Source organism: Uranotaenia lowii, chromosome 3 (genome assembly GCF_029784155.1).
Source record: "Uranotaenia lowii strain MFRU-FL chromosome 3, ASM2978415v1, whole genome shotgun sequence".
Taxonomy (NCBI): Eukaryota; Metazoa; Arthropoda; class Insecta; order Diptera; family Culicidae; genus Uranotaenia; species Uranotaenia lowii.
In genome coordinates this window covers 10,090,645-10,110,449 of record NC_073693.1, presented here as the reverse complement: position 1 = coordinate 10,110,449, position 19,805 = coordinate 10,090,645, and the positions used below count along the sequence as shown (strand labels likewise).

Genomic DNA, 19,805 nt, shown 5'->3' with positions numbered 1-19,805 from the left:
ACTTCTCACTTCTGTAGTCTCACATTTCATGTCTGAAGTCTCACTTCTCACTTCTCATGTGTCATGTCTTGAGTCTCAAGTTTCATGCCTCACGTCTCACGTTTCACCGCACACACTCGCGTCTCACTTTTTTCTTCTTACGTCTCATTTCTCACTTCTCACGTCTCCCTTCTCACTTCTATCGCCTCATTTTTCACATTTCACTTCTCACTTCTCTAGTTTCACATTTCACGTCTCAAGTCTCACTTCTCACTTCTCATGTGTCATGTCTCAAGTCTCAAATTTTATGCCTCATGTCTCACGTCCCACCGCACACACTCGCGTCTCACTTTTTTCTTATAAAGTCTCATTTCTCTCGTTTCATTTCTGACGATTCACTTCTCACTTCTCTCGTCTCATTTTTCACGTTTCACAATTCTCACTTCTCTAGTCTCATATTTCACGTTTCAAGTCTCACTTATCATGTGTCATGTCTCGAGTTTTATGCCTCGTGTCTCAGATCTCGCTAAGGTGTCTCAAATTTCAGGACTCAGGTCTCTTGTGTAAGTTTTCATGTCTCAGGTCCAGGTTCCAGATCTCAGATGTTAGGTCGTAATTCTCAGGTTTCAAGTGTGGCGTTTAAAGTGTAACTGTAAGGTCTGATGTCTCAGTTCTCAGGTCGTATTGCCCTAAAGTTTCAGAGCTTTGGAGTAAGCGCAGTGTTTTTTACATGTCAAACTTTGATGTTTTCGGCTATATTTCAAGATAAAATTTTCACAGACGCAGAATTTAGTGGTATTTTTCAGTGAAACCAATTTTTGCTATTTTAAACAAGATAGCGAAAGAGTGTTTTAAGCTATTTGTTTCAACGGTAAAACTCTCCAATTAAGAAAAATCAATTTTCGTCGTTCCGCCTTTCATCAACGATAATTACGTCGAAATCATCCTCCCTCTCGAAACTCACAAACCCCTCCCGGATCTATTTGCCTTCAGAAAGTAAAAGTCTTCCGAAACGACGTAATCCGGGCTAGTAATCCACGTCACTGACACCGGAAAAGCTGCTGCTGTCTTCCTCGTTTGCCACCAGAAAGGATAATGACAAAATGTAATTAAAATTCAAATTTTCCGATTCGAGCTAGGATCTTCGATCCAGACGCCAACTACTAGCAAAAGCAGCAGATTCTATCCGAAATATTCATGCAGAAACACAAGCTTTTCCGTTAAATGGGATTTTTCCCTCTTTTGATGAGAAAAATTGACAAGCTTTCAATTGTTGAGTCCCGGCAGGTGGTTTGTGATAAAGGTTTAACTGGGGAAAAGGGGAAGGCAGCGAGAGTCCTTGGGAAGTTGATGATTTTTCCACAGAAATGAAACCGAAACGAGAGAGAAAAGTTGCTGGCGATGACGCCAACCGGAGAATAACTCTATGGCTTTGCGATCCTACCAAGTAAAAGGATTAACATTTTCTCCGGTTGACTTTTGCTTTGTTGTTTCGGTGCTTTTCCTGGGTGAGACGGATCTGGGCTGTCCCTTCTGTCTGACTTGGTGGGACAAACGATTTATCGATCCGAGAGGGGTTTTCCTTTTTTTGTCCGGGATCAGCGAGCAGTTTCAATCATTGGTGGTCCCCAAAAACCTCAGGTGCCACTCGTTGCTCGGATGGATTGATGACAGGTCTATCAATTTTGATAATGACATTTGTTTAGTGAATTTTTGATGAGGAGCATTTGGAATTGGCAACTTCATCATCCGAGTTTTCCTGGGAACAGGTGCTCTCGCCTGGGCAAACAGTTATGCCTTTTTTTTTATTTTAAAACTCTGTTTAAGCAGTCTATTGCTTCAGAAATTAAAAAATAGAGATAGTACACAGAAAAAATAATCAAAAATCAATTAAAAGATTTTTTCTTAATCAGAGTCAGTTAAAGATTTCAAAATCAAAAAACAAAACTCAGAATCAGCCCTAGAAATAACTGTCGAGTTTTCTTTCCGCCAGAAGCATCCCCGAGAAATGTGATAAAGTGACATTTACAAATAACAATGCAAAGATCAGCGATGCACCTTTATGTGATATGTGTTGACATTTCGGTTGCAATTACTTTTAAACGCATTTCGGACATTTGTGAAATTCCTCCCAGAAGCCTCAGCAATATGCGCCGCCACTCGTTGGAGATATTTCTGCACCGACGACGTGGGAAGGGGGGCTGCCAAAATAAACGAACGGCAATTTTCCGCCCGCCTGTCAGGGCTATAAATCAAAGACCGAAGGAAATGTATACCTAATAACATATATGTATGTAGTTGGATATGATGCCTCAACCTCAAACCTCCACTGTCTGTCTATCAACCATTCGAAAAAGTATGTGTCGAGGTACGTGTTTAATGTTTTGATCTGCTTCTAATTCTTGATGGATTCGGCTACGAAAAAACGGCAAACAGCTAGGCTGGCAGTAACAATGTTCCTACAACGTTTGGGACGCATCGTTGAACGCATTTTCCTGAGACGGGGAAAGCATATCAAACGTAGGTCCTCCTGCTGTTCGGGATCATCTTTTCAAAGGGAGACGAAATGTCATGTCGGTCGACGTTGTTCGTCTAGGGAAAACCTCTACCGGTAAGGGGGGATGATGATGGATGCACCGTTTCGAAACGGGGAAGGTCATGACGACAAGCTTCTATTTATTGTTTGTGCTTTACCGGCTGCTGGTTTTCTCGTTTTCTGTTGATGTAGCAAAAGATTACGGCAAATAAAATTCAGCTTGTTCGTACCTAAACGACCTGTAATGGGGCCAATGGATCATACAGAATGTCGTTTGTGTGAACAGAACACGTCATTGGAACAAAATGCAGCTTGTCAATGGCTGTCTTAATAAACGATGGCTTTACGAACTTTCATGTTAGGATATTTGTCCTCTGAACAATTCGAAAACGTTATTCGGAAGAATTAAGTTAAACCTAGTTTTATTACAGCAATCAGGTATCGCCAACACATTAAAAAAGGAAGAAAACAGTACAACCTTTCAAAACGTTCAACTTTATTAATTGATCCCGCTTTCAGCAACAAATTGACGCATTTCGACTCGACATCTTCGCTGTCGCGTCCGATTGAAACATCCGAATTAGCAAAGTGATCGTAAAATCGGGCTAACATCTTCCGCCGTAGCAAAACGTGTCAGTTCGTAAAGTGTAAAATTAATGCGTCGTCCTCTAGCGAACGTGTCAGGCCATCGCACATTTATGCTTCGCAGCGACCCGTCATTACACTACTCGGGGGAAAATGTCAGAGATTTTTTCCCACAATCATCCCCCCTTTCCATTTGCCGGTACCTCAAATTTTCCGGCTCATTCCTAGCGCCATTCTAATCGCAATTGTTGCCGGCGCCGCGCAACTTTTTCCCTCGTTTTCGCCCGTGAACCGGACAGTTATCTTCGATGGTTGGGTTTTGATTTATGGGCTTTTCATTGCGCTTGTCGAGAGAGCGTGATGGTGAATAAAAGCTTTCCTCGCGTTTTGTCGCGGCCTTTTTCCAACCACCATCCACTTCATCAGCCTTTGGCTGGTTACTGGCCGATCTTATCCACGGGCCGACATTTGACAGACAAGTGACAGGGCATCTGTTGTGGTTCATCAACACTGGTAACCGATCCCACTCCGTCGTTGTTACATCAACAACAACAAGTTTGGTGCTGAATTGGGGATTTTAATTTTATGTAGATTATATTTAGGAAAACTTCTGAGCGCCGACATCCAATCTATGACAAATTTATGAAAGGCTTGTGACCCAATTTCTGTCTTAGCAGTTAGGAAAAAAAATCGATACAAAAACTCTTGTTTTGAAATATGAACAATTAAAAGTTTATTCCCTTCAAAATTTATCACAAAACTTCCAATTCGAAGAAACAGTTTGTGGTAGCACTGTCACTCTTTTGAAAATATAATGAATAAAAATTTTAAAAGACTAGAAAGACTAAAAAGACTAAAAAAACTAAAAAAACTAAAAACTAAAAAGGCAAAAAAGACAAAAAAAACAAAAAAAAACAAACAAAAAACAAAAAAGACAAAAATGACTCAAATGACTAAAATGACTATAATGACCAAAATGACCAAAATGACCAAAATGACCAAAATGACCAAAATGACCAAAATGACCAAAATGACCAAAATGACCAAAATGACCAAAATAACCAAAATGACCAAAATGACCAAAATGACCGAAATGATCGAAATGATCAAAATGACCAAAATGACCAAAATGACAAAAATGACCAATATCCTCAAAATGACAAAAAGACACATGACACAAATGACACAAATGACAAAAATGACAAAAATTACAAAAATGACAAAAATGACAAAAATGACAAAAATGACAAAAATGACAAAAACGACAAAAATGACAAAAATGATAAAAATGACCAAAATGACCAAAATGACCAAAATGACCAAAATGACAAAAATGACAAAAATGACAAAAATGATCAAAATGACCAAAATGACCAAAATGACCAAAATGACCAAAATGACAAAAATGACAAAAATGACCAAAATTACCAAAATGACCAAAATGACCAAACTGACAAAAATGACAAAAATGACCAAAATGACTAAAATGACCAATATCCTCAAAATGACAAAAAAGACACAAATGACAAAAATGACCAAAATGATCAAAATGACCAAAATGACCAAAATGATCAAAATGATCAAAATGATCAAAATGATCAAAATGACCAAAATGACCAAAATGATCAAAATGATTAAAATGATCAAAATGATCAAAATGACCAAAATGACCAAAATGACCAAAATGACCAAAATGACCAAAATGACCAAAATAACCAAAATGACCAAAATGACAAAAATGACCAAAATGACCAAAATGACCAAAATGACCAAAATGACCATAATGACCAAAATGACCAAAATGACCAAAATGACAAAATTGACAAAAATGACAAAAATGACAAAAATGACAAAAATGACCATAATGACCAAAATGACCAAAATGACCAAAATGACCAAAATGACCAAAATGACCAAAATGACAAAAATGACAAAAATGACAAAAATGACAAAAATGACCAAAATGATCAAAATGATCAAAATGACAAAAATGACCAAAATGACCAAAATGATCAAAATGATTAAAATGATCAAAATGATCAAAATGATCAAAATAACCAAAATGACCAAAATGACCATAATGACCAAAATGACCAAAATGACCAAAATGATTAAAATGATCAAAATGATTAAAATGATCAAAATGATCAAAATGACCAAATTTACCAAAATGACCAAAATGACCAAAATGACTAAAATGACCAATATCCTCAATATGACAAAAAAGACACAAATGACACAAATGACAAAAATGACCAAAATTACCAAAATGACCAAAATGACCAAAATGACCAAAATGACCAAAATGACCAAAATGACCAAAATGACACAAATGACCAAAATGACCAAAATGACCAAAATGACAAAAATGACCAGAATGATCAAAATGATTAAAATGATCAAAATGATCAAAATGATCAAAATTACCAAAATGACCAAAATGACCAAAATGACCAAAATGACCAAAATGACCAAAATGATCAAAAAGACCAAAATGACCAAAATGACCAAAATGACCAAAATGACCAAAATGATCAAAATGACCAAAATGACCAAAATGACCAAAAAGACCAAAATGACCAAAATGACCAAAATGACCAAAATGACCAAACTGACCAAAATGACCAAAATGACCAAAATGACCAAAATGATCAAAATGATCAAAATGATCAAAATGATCAAAATGATAAAAATGATCAAAATGACCAAAATGACCAAAATGACCAAAACGACAAAAATGACCAAAATGACCAAAATGATAAAAATGATCAAAATGACCAAAATGATCAAAATAATCAAAATGATCAAAATGACCAAAATGACCAAAATGACTAAAATGACAAAAAAGACACAAATGACAAAAATGACGAAAGTGACAAAAATGACAAAAATTGACAAAAATGACAAAAATGACAAAAATGACAAGAATGACAGAATTAACAAAAATGATAAAAATGACAAAAATGGCAAAAATGGCAAAAATGGCCAGATTGACCAAAATGACTAAAATAACCCAATTCACTAAAATGACAAAAATGACAAAAGTGACAAAAGTTACAAAAATGACAAAAATGACAAAAATGACAAAAATGACAAAAATGACAAAAATGACAAAAATAACAAAAATGACCAAAATGACCAAAACGACCAAAATGACAAAAATGACAAAAAAAAATCAAATGAAATATTGCTAGCCAACGAAATTTTCATCCAACAAGGAAAGTCATGAGTCTGAAAATTTACAAATTTCGAGTCCTCATTACATCAATAAAATATAAGTTTAACTTGAAAGTGAAGTCGAATTCATCTATTTCGAAAATCTCTTTCTTCACTTATTTTGGGAGCACAAAAATACAAATTCATGTGCCTTAGTGGACTCATAGATAAACCCCATTCATCTCCGTCCAAAGTTTATCCGACGACGTCAAAGGAAGCTTAACTAAGCCTCCGAATACCGACTAAGACCGTGTCTGAATTCTGGAATCAAAACGATTATGTTTACTCCCTCAAACTCTAACCCCAACGAAAATCCAGTTGACTAGGGCTGGGCTTCTGGGAAGAGTTTCCCTCTAATGCCTAATGTTGTTTTTCGGGGGCCAAAATTCTCTCGTTTTCTATTGTCGTTCGAGTCCCACAAAAAGCAGCTTTGCGCCGCGTCTGGAATTATTTTATATGAGAAAAGTTTTCGTTCGAATCAGCTTTTCCGGGAAGTTGAAATCTTATGACACCCCCGGCGCTTGGCGTTTTGTTCGGCGAAATTACTGGAGCTTGGATAGATTGGAAGCCAGAAAAAAACTTTTGAACTTAGCCTTCGGTATATTGTATGCTAATTTTTCCCAACTACTCTTTGAAAATATGTCAAGCGAAAGTGTGCTATGAACAGTGGCAACACACAATCATACTTCAACTTTATTACAAACGACTAGAATAAACTTGTGTGTTTTTTTCATTTGTTTCCAGCTTCTCGCAGTTGTTTTTTTTATTTTTTTTTGTCTGTCCCAAATAAAGATTAAGTCCGGGGCCCGCTGATTTCCGCCTCCGGTACATAGAAGTTGATTGTTCTTGAAAAGTTTTCGCCCATCGTCGTCGTAAAATCGGGAAAGTCGAGAGAATATCTTAACAAAGTTCTCGAAAGTCGAGAGTTTTCTGACTGACTGATGGCCGCTGGCGGAGAGGTCAAAATGGAAAAGATGTAGTTGTGTTTCCTTGACGATCTTCCATATTTTTTCTAAAGGAAATCATCTTTAAGGAGGGTGCTTGAGCTCCAGTCACTTGCATTGTTCCTTCTTAGTTTTAGCATCAGCAAAAGTTTGGCGGCTGCACCAATGACAGTTGTGATAAATTTGTGTGTCAAACTTGGTTCATTTTCTCGTCTGAAAATATATCTTTCCAAGTTTTCCGGACCAGCTCCATTAATTTAAATCATTCCTTCATTAAACGAACATATTCTAAAAAAGACTTTTTTTTTCTTTTTTTCACAGGTAAGCATCATCGGACAGCATTCAAATTCCAGAAACCAGCCACGTGGTAAAACAAATTCTAATTACTGTAAAATTTTCTATCAAATTATACATACCGGACTATCTTTATCTAACTCTACACAGCCAATTATCTCTGAAGATTGATTTATGATGCTTTGTGAACGTCGAGCTTTCGCAGTTTTTACATTTTTTGCGAAGTGTTCCCAACAACATTCTCGCAATCATAAATCACCAGAAGGCTTCTGACACGTGCTTAAAGTCATGTTCTACATCGGGCTCTCGTTCAAAATGCAAAGTGCAAACGTTAATGGGGGAAGGCTACTAGTTGGCAGCTACAATTGCCAACAATTTGGCTGTAGCCCATTAAAACCCGAGGATCACGACGACGACAACTAGTTGCTGCCTCAACTCTTGGCTTGAAACTTGCGGTAGATTTTTTCATTCTACTGCTTCCCTGAAGTGGATTTTTCAAAAGCTTTTCTACGAATGACACGGCCCTCTTTCTCCCAGTCTGTTTACCATGTTCACATGTGAAAATTGCACTTTTTCTTCCCTAATTGGCCCCGACATCGTCTTGTGGCTGAGTCTTTCTTAACTTTGTGCAGTCCAAAAGTCGACCGACGACCTACATTTGAATTCCTGAGGATTTCATTGAATTATGAAACCAAACAATCTCAAATAATCCTACCCAAATCAGGGTTTCCTCGACTCGGCGTCTGTTTAGGTTTTTGTTGTTTTTTTTTTATGCAAAAAAGGACAACTGTTGGAAAACTGTCAACAGAGTTCCTAAAACGAAATATGAAAAAAAAAAGGGTTCCAAGTTTTGGGTAAACAACAACAACAACAACAGAAAGAAGGTGGGTGAGGGCTAAGGTGAGGTTGGGAAAAAGTCTGCAAACTTTTTCCCGTTCAAGTCAGACGAAAACATCGAAGAACGACGAGAATGCCGACAACAACACAAATGCTGGCTTAAATGCTCAACAATAAAGACAAACATCGATAGAAAAACACGGAACACTACCGGAACGCCTTCCTCTTTTTTGTCCTCTAGTTTTCAATCAATCGTATCCTGAATCAATAAACGATCACAGAGATGCTGTGTAGACTTTGTACTTTGTGAGAAGTATGTTCTAAGGGGGGAAGGGAGGTTTTTCACATTCTTGGTACACGTCTTTTTCTTCAAGCAGAGGTACGATACGATCAAATGAATTGAAAATTTCCTTCCGATTAATTTAATTCCTCTTCAACTCAATTGAACTAGCAGTGGCTTTGATTGGTTTTTGCTTGAATATTTTACCTGATATATTTTGGTTGATATCAATATTAGAGAACCCCAAAAGAATGATCAAAATGACCAAATATCAAAATGAGAAAAAAAAGTATGACAAAATGGAAAAAAATGTAAAAATGACACAAAATTACGTGAATGAACAAAAATTATAAGAAAATGTCAAATAACACGTAATTTTTTTTTCGAAAATTTACAAAAACTAAAGGAATGGTTAATATGTGAAAATGATAGAAAGTTTCCAAAAATGACTAGAAATGGCAGTAACAACAAAAATGAAAAAAAATACAAAAAAAAATTACATAAATGGCAAATATGGCCGAAAAGACAGGAATGATAAAAAACATAAATGAGAAAAAATTACACATACATACCTACATTTATTTTTTTACAATCATTGATAATTTGAAAAATGCTGTGTGAAAAAAACATTCTCAAAACAGAAATTTAACCTTGAGTTGGAGAAATGGTTAAAGAATTGCGGTAGAAGCTTCAGTGCCAAATTTTTAATTTCTTCCAAGAGGACGGTCTATAAAACTTTGAAAGATTGCAATTTAGACCCGGATCGATGTTGTCACGATTTTTAAAAACACACGGAAAATTTAAAAAATAAGGTAAAATTTACCGAGAAGCAGAAGTGATTTTTTTCAATCCATCTTTCGAGGTAAACTTATAACCTTTTTCCATTCACCTCGCCAAAAGGTAAACTTTACCCTTTTTTTCATTAACCTTCGAAAAATTTGCCTTTACCTTTTTTCTAGATGAATTGTACCTTTTTCCGGCTAAATTTAAGTAGAATTCACCACGCTACGAAGTAAGCTTTACCTCGAAGAGATAGAAAGATTTATCTTTTTTCTAGGTGAATTTTACCTTTTTATACAGCTCACTTCAGGTAACCTTCACCTCGCTGCGAGGTAATATTTACCGTTTTCAGATTAACCTTTTTTCTCCGTAGCTAGGTAGTCTAGCTCAATTCAGGTAATCTTTACCTCGCCAAGAGGTGAGTTTTACCTCGAAGAGGTAGAAGTTACTCTTTTGGTTCCACGAGCGATCACCTTTTTATCTCGGTAAATTTTACCTTGTTATTATTTTCCGTGCAACGTTTCCTCATGTTTTTCGCTTTTACAGGACCATCATAATTTAGACTATCAATAAACCGCTTTTTAGTGTCAAAACAGTTTGGTGGCTTGTAACTTTATTCGAATGTATCCAAATAAAAAAATATCTTCTGAAACCCTCAATGTCTTTTGGAAATCTTTAATTTGGAATCATTGCTTTTTTATGAACGCATATTAAAAGCCCAGACAAAACAACACTCCCTTATCAAACCTTAAGTGTCAATTTAACACTTCTTGCTTAAAATTTCAGAGTAGATAGTTTGGGAACTTCTCAATGCAATTCAAATATTGTTCTGGAACGAAGGAGCTTCGTTGAACCACCCTAACACCAGAAAAGGCCCAGTATCAACATGGCGATGCTGCGTGCATCAACGGCAGTGATGCGCGCCAAAACATCATCGGTTTTCCTCGGACACGAAGAGGTTTTTTCCGAAGGATCGAGCCACCGTCGATCCTTGACTCGGTCTCTTTTCTCAACCAGCCATCATCGGATACGGTAAAATAGTCAGAGGCAGGAATGGCCAGAGTCAGGAGTCCAGAAGGGACAAGTTTGTGTCGGAATAAGTCATTGTTGCAAAATATTTTAAGTCGTCATACAGTCCACTGAAAGTTTGCAATGTTTGTTTGAATGAGTGAGTTTTTTATTCTACAAAGAAAAATCTGATGCTATCGATCCATGCAATCAGGGGCGATCCTTAACAAATATGTTTCTCAGATAATGTTCAGCTACAACACTTCAGTTTTCCGTTATTGGAAGTCTAAGAAAAAATCCAAAAAAACATGCTTCGAAAAAAAGATTGTAGATCAGCTACTGATTGAATGCTCAAAAAAATCAACTTAGTGTGAAGGCTGAAGTTAGCAGCTATACGTTACGCACAAGGATATATATTTTTTTAAATCACCACCACCAAAAATGTAAAAAAGTGGTGTGAAAACCGTACTGTTCAATCAATGAACCGTCAACATTGTTTAAAGTACACTACATGAATTTTGAAAAGAGGATTGGAAAGTTAACGTTATTTGGCACATTTTCGCATCTTTAGATTATCAAAATACGAACTGAGATTTTTTGACGAATTTTCAAAGTTTGTTGTTTTTCTAAGTTTTTGTGTCAACATGCAATTTCTCAGATTATCTTGTACGTAAATTCAACTATGCATTGGATTTTGAGTATATTCACGCGAAATTTTCGCAATAAATTTATATTCACTAGAAAGGCAATTACATACCGATTCTAGAAGTGAAATAACATAAGCATTGCAATACTTTACACAAATGTGATAAAAATAAAACTAAAAGTGAAACCCGAAAATCCGGAAAACTTGCGTTGATATACTCAAAATCCAGTGAAACTTCGAATTTAGGTATTAAAAAATCTGAGAAATTCTGACGTATTCTGACAATCTAAAGATGCGAAAATGTGCAATTTTCGTCAGCATCCCTGCCTCGGCAAATAATCAATACACATTAAGAGGCTGCTAAATACGGCTTGGAACAACACAGCTACTATCTTTAGCGAATGAATACCTTATCATTTGCCAGAACCTTTAAAATTTTGGCCATTCGTTACTCTGCGGTAAGACAAGACAGGTCGAGGGAATGGCTCCAATTACGCTGTACACCCGTTAGAGCTGTCGAAATTGTGGCCAGACCTCTGGATTTGGATATGGAAACAAAATTCATTAACCTAGCCAACAAAGACCACATGACTCCGAAATATTTGGAGGTATGTCTTGAAGGCTATTTTAAATGCTTTTATTGAATGAATATTGAACGATTTAAGATGAATCCTCAACACACCGTGCCAACAATCGTAGACGATGGAGTTGCCCTTTACGACAGTCATGTCATTAACGTCTATCTGATCTTAAAATACGCCAAAAATTAAGATTTGTACCCACGGAAGGATTTGATAACCCAAGCGCGCATAAATGCAATGCTACACTTTGAATCAGGAGTTTTATTTTCCCGGCTCAGAGCAACACTGGTTCCGTTTTTCTACCACGGTGCGAAGAAAATTTCTTCGGAGAACCTCGAGGGATTCCGTCAGGCCTACGAGCTTCTTGAGGCTACCTTGAAGGGGAAATTTTTAGTTGGTGATTCCCTAACGCTGGCTGATATCAGTATCTGTACAACGTTATCTACGGCAAACTATAAAGTCCCCATTGATGGCCAGAAGCTTCCAAAGTTGGTAAACTACTTGAACGATTTGGAACAGAATCAGCCCTGGTTTGGGGAGCTCAACACGGATCGAAATATTGAGAATTTGACAACCACTAAGAAAACTATTGAAGAAAATGCGTAAGAAATTACTTATAAGGACAAAAATACTTCCAAGATCTTTAGATTTTTTTTAATAAATCGTGTTTTTATTAAAAAAATTAAATTAGCAAGTCTTTTAACTAAAAATCGTTTACACTAATGTTTCCCTTTTTGCTGCTTGACTTCACCTAATTAAATAACCTCGCTCGACGCTTTATTAACGACTGGTATATCACGAAAACATGCTCCATAAAAACGGGTATCTTGATTTTTCGATGTTGTCTCTAGAGTTAACAAAGTTTCGTCCCAAAAAAAGTTGTGATCTAAGTGCGTCTTCAGCAGAAACAGAGATGTACATATGAGCCGTCGTGATTGCGACGAGAAATAAAAAATTGGTTTGAGTTTTATGCAATAAACTAAGTGTATCACTTTCACATTGCCACCCTGTAAAATGTTATAAAATGACAATAATCTAATATATAAAGATGAGTTGGACTATATATGTTTGTTTGTTTGTATGCACCTTATACAAATCCACACCGCTGAAATGATCAGCCTGAAATTTGGTACAGAGATGTAGTTGGATCAGGGTAAGGTTTTAGTAATAGTTATGAGCCCCTCCCACCTGAGAAAAAGGACCCTCCCATACAACGTTCTATTTTATTCTCACGAACCAAAAGTCATGGCATGGCATTTTGTCAACCGACTTTTTTCCCCTTGGCGGGTTGTTCTCAGCATCGCCATGGGCCGGGCATTAGAAACGACCGTCCTGAGTTCACGTGTACTGAACAGCAAATCAAAGCCTGCTAATGATTAAAATTTGGATAGCGAAGTTTTTGGCGGGCTTTTTTTCGTCTACTGTTCGTAGCACAGGGCACAAGCACGTGATTCTTGGATGAAATAATAAGTCTTCTTTTGGGATAAGAAAAACTTATCGCATGTTAGGAATAAATTGATTTGAACAGCGGTTTTCAAAGTAGTCCCAACTGCCGTTGGGGGCGTTGAGAGTCATTAAGAATATGCAGTAGTTGAAGTTTAAATACAATGCATGATTCATCTTCATTATGAATTCATTTCTTCAGTTGAATTACTATTTTGAATGAAAACTTATTTCCAGCTTTTAGGAACCAAGAATACAACAATAGGGTAAGAAGCTATTTGAAGGGTTGTGAGTTGAAGGCTGCAATCTCAATGCTTTGATTGCCGTGTAGGAATTTATTCAAAAGGCAGGGTAGACAATCAAATCAATTCTGGAAAAAGTTGAAACCAAATCCAACGCATAAAACTTTTTAGTAATTAAATCTGAAGTTGTTATTTCATACAATTTAATTTCTTTGGCCAAGTTTGAGTCATTTTTGGTCAACAATGTGTTCAACTCTGCCATCCAATTATGAGAAAACTAGAGCCTTTAGTAGTGCAAATTCAAACAAATGATTTCTAAAGATTTTTACATTGATCACTCTTCATGATAATCAATGGAATAGTTGTGTCAAAAAATAGAAAAATTGAAATGTAGCCCAAATAAATTTTTCATAATATTATAAAATGGGTGATTTCGGTTCCAAGGTGATGTGTTTTTTGAGAACTTTAAAAACTATTAATGAAACTTTTAACATCTAAAACAACTTTTCATTCTCATCATAAGTACAAATTAAATTTGAATATACTACTCTACGATAGATCATTCATTTTGATAAGTGAGATAATCTTCAAAAGAGGTCGTGTACATATGTTTATAAGCCTATGGTATTGGATTTTCATTAGATAACACATGGACAAGATGAAAAATACATTGTTATCATTTGAAGATTATATCAAAAGACTAGATTTATTCAAGCTTCCCAAAAAAAATAAAAGGTTGATGAGGTTGCCAGAATTTTTCCGGACGTCCGGACCGAAAAAATCTGGGCAGTTTTCTGACACAATCCGCGTAGTTGATTTTAATATGTTTAACCCAAAATCCGGGCAATATCCGAGCAAATTTTGTACAAACCACGAAATTATTCAGTAGAAATCAAGAAGAGAACACTTTAAATATTTTTTCACCAAATCTCAACAGTGGATGAATTTTAGACTTTAAAAACAAGTCAGGATAAAACTTGCCATAAAAAAATTCCTTTTTGAACGTTAAAATGGAAAATTGTAAATATTCAATTTAATTTTATTTTATGTTTTACAAATAAAATGAATTAATCCGGGTGAAATCCGGGCTTTTTCCAACGAAATCCGGTCAATCGGGCCGGACCAGATTTCCCTCAAATTTTGTGTCAAATATTCGGACAAATCCGGATAAATCTGAGCAATCTGGAAACCTTAGTTTAAAATTTTGTTCTTGATTCGATGAATAGGCATTCAAGGGCATTATTTTAGCAAACCTAACAAGTTTTTCAATAATGTTAAAACTATAAACTTTGTTAAAAATCCAATTAAAACTTCTAAAAGGCTAACAAAACTTACAAAGATTACATGGCAAAACATGGTCAGATTTGTTAAAATGATGAATAAAACGCTTTCAAAATTTCGAAAATCAAATCAATTTTTATTAATCTTTTATGTGAGCCCGAGCAAGGCCGGGTAAATCAGCTAGTAACAAATAAAAAAAAAGTTTATAAACAAAACAAAAAAATGCTAATAGTGTCTAAAACATCATGATAAAAAATAATTAAAAGTGACTTAAACTTATCAAAAATTGGTTGAAAATAACGTTAATCACATTACATTTGGTTTCTTTTCAATAAAATGTACGAAAAAAGTATATCAAAAATCGTATACCAAAAAACGCTTCGATTTTGGCATGGTTCGTATTTGGCGACACAAAGTTTCTAGAGTAAGATTGCCAGATTTTTTTCAGCACGTATCCGGTCCGAACAAATCCAAACTATTTTATCTAAAAACTGGCTAAATGCGCGCATTGATTTCAAAATTGTCAACCAGAAACAATATCCGGGCAAATTTGATAAAAACCCAGAGAATACTCAACAAAAAACAAGATAAAAAACTAAAAAAAAATCTGTTTTATCGAAATTTATCGACAGATTTTAAATTGTAAAATTTTGGGTGATTATTTTTATGAACCTTGCTCAAAAAATTTCGTTTTGCACGTATAGTTTAAAAAAAGTTTCATCACATTTTGTTTTTTTTTTTTTTTAGTTTGATTTGATAATGAGAATAAACCCGGGCAAAATTTGGACTTTTTCAATGATATCCGGGCAACCGGGCGGCTTCGAACTTTTCTCAAATTTTATATTAAATATCCAATGGAATCCGGATAAAACCCGGCCATATGACAACCTTAATCTAGAGGAAGATTAAGATTGTGAGGTTGGACAACTGTAATGGAAATTCAATATAGCGTTTTGGGAGGGTCGCTAAACTAGTAGAAAAACTGAGACTTGGGAGGACCTGAAAACAAAAAAAAAAACTGTTAAAAAAAGACCTCAATCGAAATTTTATAACTCGAATTGGGAAAACCGCAAAAGATATAAAATACTACAAATTTGTACAACATATAAAAATGTTGAGCATTACGGGGAAATGTGAAGCACTAATGTAATAAAAAGATTTCGAGTTGGGATTACCGCAATGGTAATTGAAAATCGCACTTCAGGAAGACCACAAAACAATAGAAAAAGTTGGGAGTTGGGAAGATCGCATTCAAAATGAAAAATTTTGAGGACCACAATTCTCAGCACGCTATCTGCAACTTTCATTGCGGTTCTCTTAACCTTTTAATTTGTATTGTGGTCCTCCCAAATCACTGTTATTCATTTTTTTGTGGTCCACATACCTTGGAGTTTTTTTAAATTTATTTTCAGGTTCTACTGACACACAATCATTGACTTTTCCTACTGTGCCCTCATTTTGCTTTTTATTTTATTTGTTTTGCGGCTCTCTCAGCACGCTGTCTGTAACTTTCATAGCGGTCCTCTTAACTTTCATTTTTTTAGTTTGTTTTGCCCCCTCCTCTCACACTTTTCTATTTGTTTAGCGGTCCTCTCAATAGATTTTTTTTCTTTTACGGTCCTACTTTTTTATTTTTTTTTGTATTCAAAAAAAATTTATAAAAAGGTAGGACCATACAAGAAAAAACTCAAAAGTTGGGAAGCCATACAACGGAATAAAATGATGTTATATTGGGAAAAAATGCGAAAAAAGTGGAAAAAGTGCGAGTTGGGAGGAAGGCAAAACAGACTTGAATAATAACAGTTAGAAGGACCGCTATGAAAGTTGCAAATAGCGTGCTGAGAGAACCGCAAAAAAATGCAAGATGAGGAAACAGTAACAAAAAATCAAACAATTGCGTTGGTTGAAGCTCAAAACAAATTAAAAAAAAAATCCATGATGGATGGACCACAAAAAGAATTGAAAACCTGTGAGCTGGAAGGACCACAAAAAATCGAAAAACAGTGAGTTGGGAGGACCACAAAACAAGTTAATAGGTTGTAAGTCATGGGCACTAACCTAATAGAAAGATTTTGTGTTGGGATGACCGCAATGGGAATTGAAAATCGCGCTTCGGGAGGACTGCAGAACAATAGGAAAAGGTGTGAGATGGAAAGACCGCAATACAATTGAAAAATTTTGAGGATCACATTTAAAATTAAGAATTCTCAGCACGCTATCTGCATCTTTCACTGCAGTCCTTCCAATTCGCACTTTTTCTATATGTTCCGTGGTCCTCCCAACAGGGTCCTACCTTTTTTTTATTCTTTTATTCTTTTTTTAGTACTCCAAAAAATATATTAAAAAAGAAGGTAGGACCGAAAGAAGAAAAGCCTCTAACGGTTGAAAGACCATAAGAGTAATAGGAAAGATGGCATATTAGGAGGAACGTGAAACAAATAGAAAAAAAATGCGAGTTAGGAGGAGAGCAAAACAAACTAAAAAAAATAAGAGTTAAGAGGACCGCTATGAAAGTTGCAGATGGCGTGTTGAGAGAACCGCAAAACAAATAAAATAAAATGCAAGATGAGGGAACAGTAAACAAAAGAGAATTGAACAATTGCATGCTGGTAGAACCTCAAAACAAATTAAAAAAATCCAAGGTGGGTGAACACCCATAAGAATTGCAAAACTGTGAGTTGGGAGGACCACAAAGTTGGGAGGACCACACAACAAATTAAAAGGTTGTAAATCATGGACACTAACCTAAGGAAAAAAATCATCGGGATGACCTAAATGGGAATTGTAAATTGCGCTTTGAGAGGACCGCAAAACAATAGGAAAAGTTGCGAGTCGAGAGGACCGCATAACAAATAATTTTTTTTAAGAATTCTCAGCACGCTATCTGTAACTTCTATTGAGGTTCTCCTAACTCATATTTTTAAAGTTTGTTTTGCCCTCCTCCCACTTCGCACTTTTCCTTTTTGTTTCGCGGTCCTCCCAACAGGGTTTTTTAATTTTTTAATATTTCAGAAAAAAATAATTTCATAAAAGGGTGGAATCGTACAAGAAAAGCCTTGGGGGGTTTCGGAGGCCATAAAAGTAGCTATTAAAAACAAGGCATATTGGGGGGAACGTGATTCAAGTAGAAAAGGTGCGAGTTGGAAGGAGGGCAAAAAAACTTGAAAAAAAGAGTTGAGAGGACCGCTAAGAAAGTTGCAGATTGCGTGCTGAGAGAACCGCAAAACAAAACGAATTAAAATGCAAGATGAGGGTTGGTAGAACCTAAAAAAATAAAAAATCTCCAAGATGGGTGAACCGCAAAAAAAATCAAAACCTGTGAGCTGGGAGGACCACAAAAAATCGAAAAACAGAGAGTTGGGAGGACCACACAACAATCATGGACACTAACCTAAGAAAAAAAATCATCGGGATGACCTAAATGGGAATTGTAAATTGCGCTTTGAGAGGACCGCAAAACAATAGGAAAAGTTGCGAGTTGAGAGGACCTCATTACCATTGATTTTTTTTAAGAATTCTCAGCACGCTATCTGCAACTTCCATTGAGGTCCTCCTAACTGATATTTTTGAAGTTTGTTTTTCCCTCCTCCTACTTCGCACTTTTTCTTTGGGTTTCGCGGTCTTCCCAACAGGGTCCTACCCTCTTTTTTTAATTTTTTAATATTTCAGAAAAAAATTATTTAAAAAAAAGGAAGAATCGTACAAGAAAAGCCTTGGGGGGTTTCGGAGGTCATTAAAGTAGCTATTAAAAACATGGCTTATTGAGGGAAACGCGATTCAAATAGAAAAGGTGCGAGTTCGAAGGATGGCAAGGCGAAAACGAGTTGAAAGGATCGCTAAGAAAGTTGCAGATTGCGTGCTGAGAGAACCGCAAAACAAAAAGAATAAAATGCAAGTTGAGGGTTGGTAGAACCTTAAAAAATGAAAATCTTCAAGGTGTGTGAACCGCAAAAAAATGTGAAAACCTGTGAGGTGGGAGGACCACAAAAAATCAAAAAACAGTGAGTTGGAAGGACCACACAACAAACTAAAAGGTTGTAAGTCATGGGGACTGCAATAAAATAACGAAGTTATACGTTGAAAAGACTACAAAATAAATAGAAAAAATTGGAACAGGAAAGATAGCGAAAGTACACGCTCCCGATTTCAAACTCAAATTTAAGTTGCTTTAATTCATAACAACAAACAGGGTTTGGTGGCAACCCTCAACTTTGAGTTTTACTGTACATTCTCGAAGTTCAGTTGACTAGGCAAACTCAAAAAGTTCGACGAGCGATGATGATAAGGGACTAATTTAGGGTTCGCAGTATGAACCATCGCAAAAAGAAAAAGAAAACTCAACTTCAAGTTCATAGAATCGAATTATGTTCTGAACCCGGTAAAACTGAACTTTGACCACCAAAAAAAAAAAAAAAACGTGTAAAAGAAAGATTGCAAATCTCGACTCGAATTGTGGCAACACTGCATTATATTTTCGAAACTTTTCTTTAATTTGGAATCAACACACTCTCTGGAGCCACCAGGTGAGGATGAAAAATATTCCCATCCATTTCGTGATTAATTTTTAGGTTCAGTGGTATTTCAATACAATGCATGTTAAGTAAAAACATACACAAATATCAAATTGGTTGAAAATACCTTCAACAAAATTTTTCGAGTCGTATCACATTTAATTTTAATTTGATACGTTTTCATTTCAACGAAACAAATACAAAAAAGCTCCCCACTACTAATTCCATTTGAACAAATTCACCAATTTCACTCCTGAAAAAAGCTGTTGCTAACTAGTTGAATTGCTCATCAAAGTTTCTGAAGCTAATCTGCCCCTCTCGCCGGGATCCGGGAGGGCAAACACGGCATTCGCACGGACAATCGTCCATTGGTGCTTGTGAAAATTTTTCAATTAGCATTCCATCACCAACTTTCTCTGTCCGGCCATGTGATACTACGCGGCCATCCTTGAATCCTTCGGTGGTCCTTTCGGGAGGAATATCTGGTGCGACTAATCCCGCTCACATCCGACCGACCGAAAGGGGTGCCCCCGGGGGAAATTATTGTTAATTTTTATAGGGGTGTATCGTTTTTGTTTCTGTATTTTTTTTAAAATATTTTTTACTATTTTTTGTCAATTTTTGTTGGCAAACTTTCTGGTT

The 19,805-nt window shown here is 36.0% G+C and overlaps 1 protein-coding gene and 1 pseudogene across 14 annotated transcripts in view; both read left to right on the top strand.

Moving 5' to 3' along the window:
* Positions 1–19,805, top strand: part of LOC129757919 (sex determination protein fox-1-like) — a 680,148-nt gene that overhangs the window by 416,432 nt on the left and 243,911 nt on the right. The window lies entirely within an intron of this gene.
* On the top strand, positions 7,086–12,320 carry LOC129757923 (glutathione S-transferase 1-like; annotated as a pseudogene).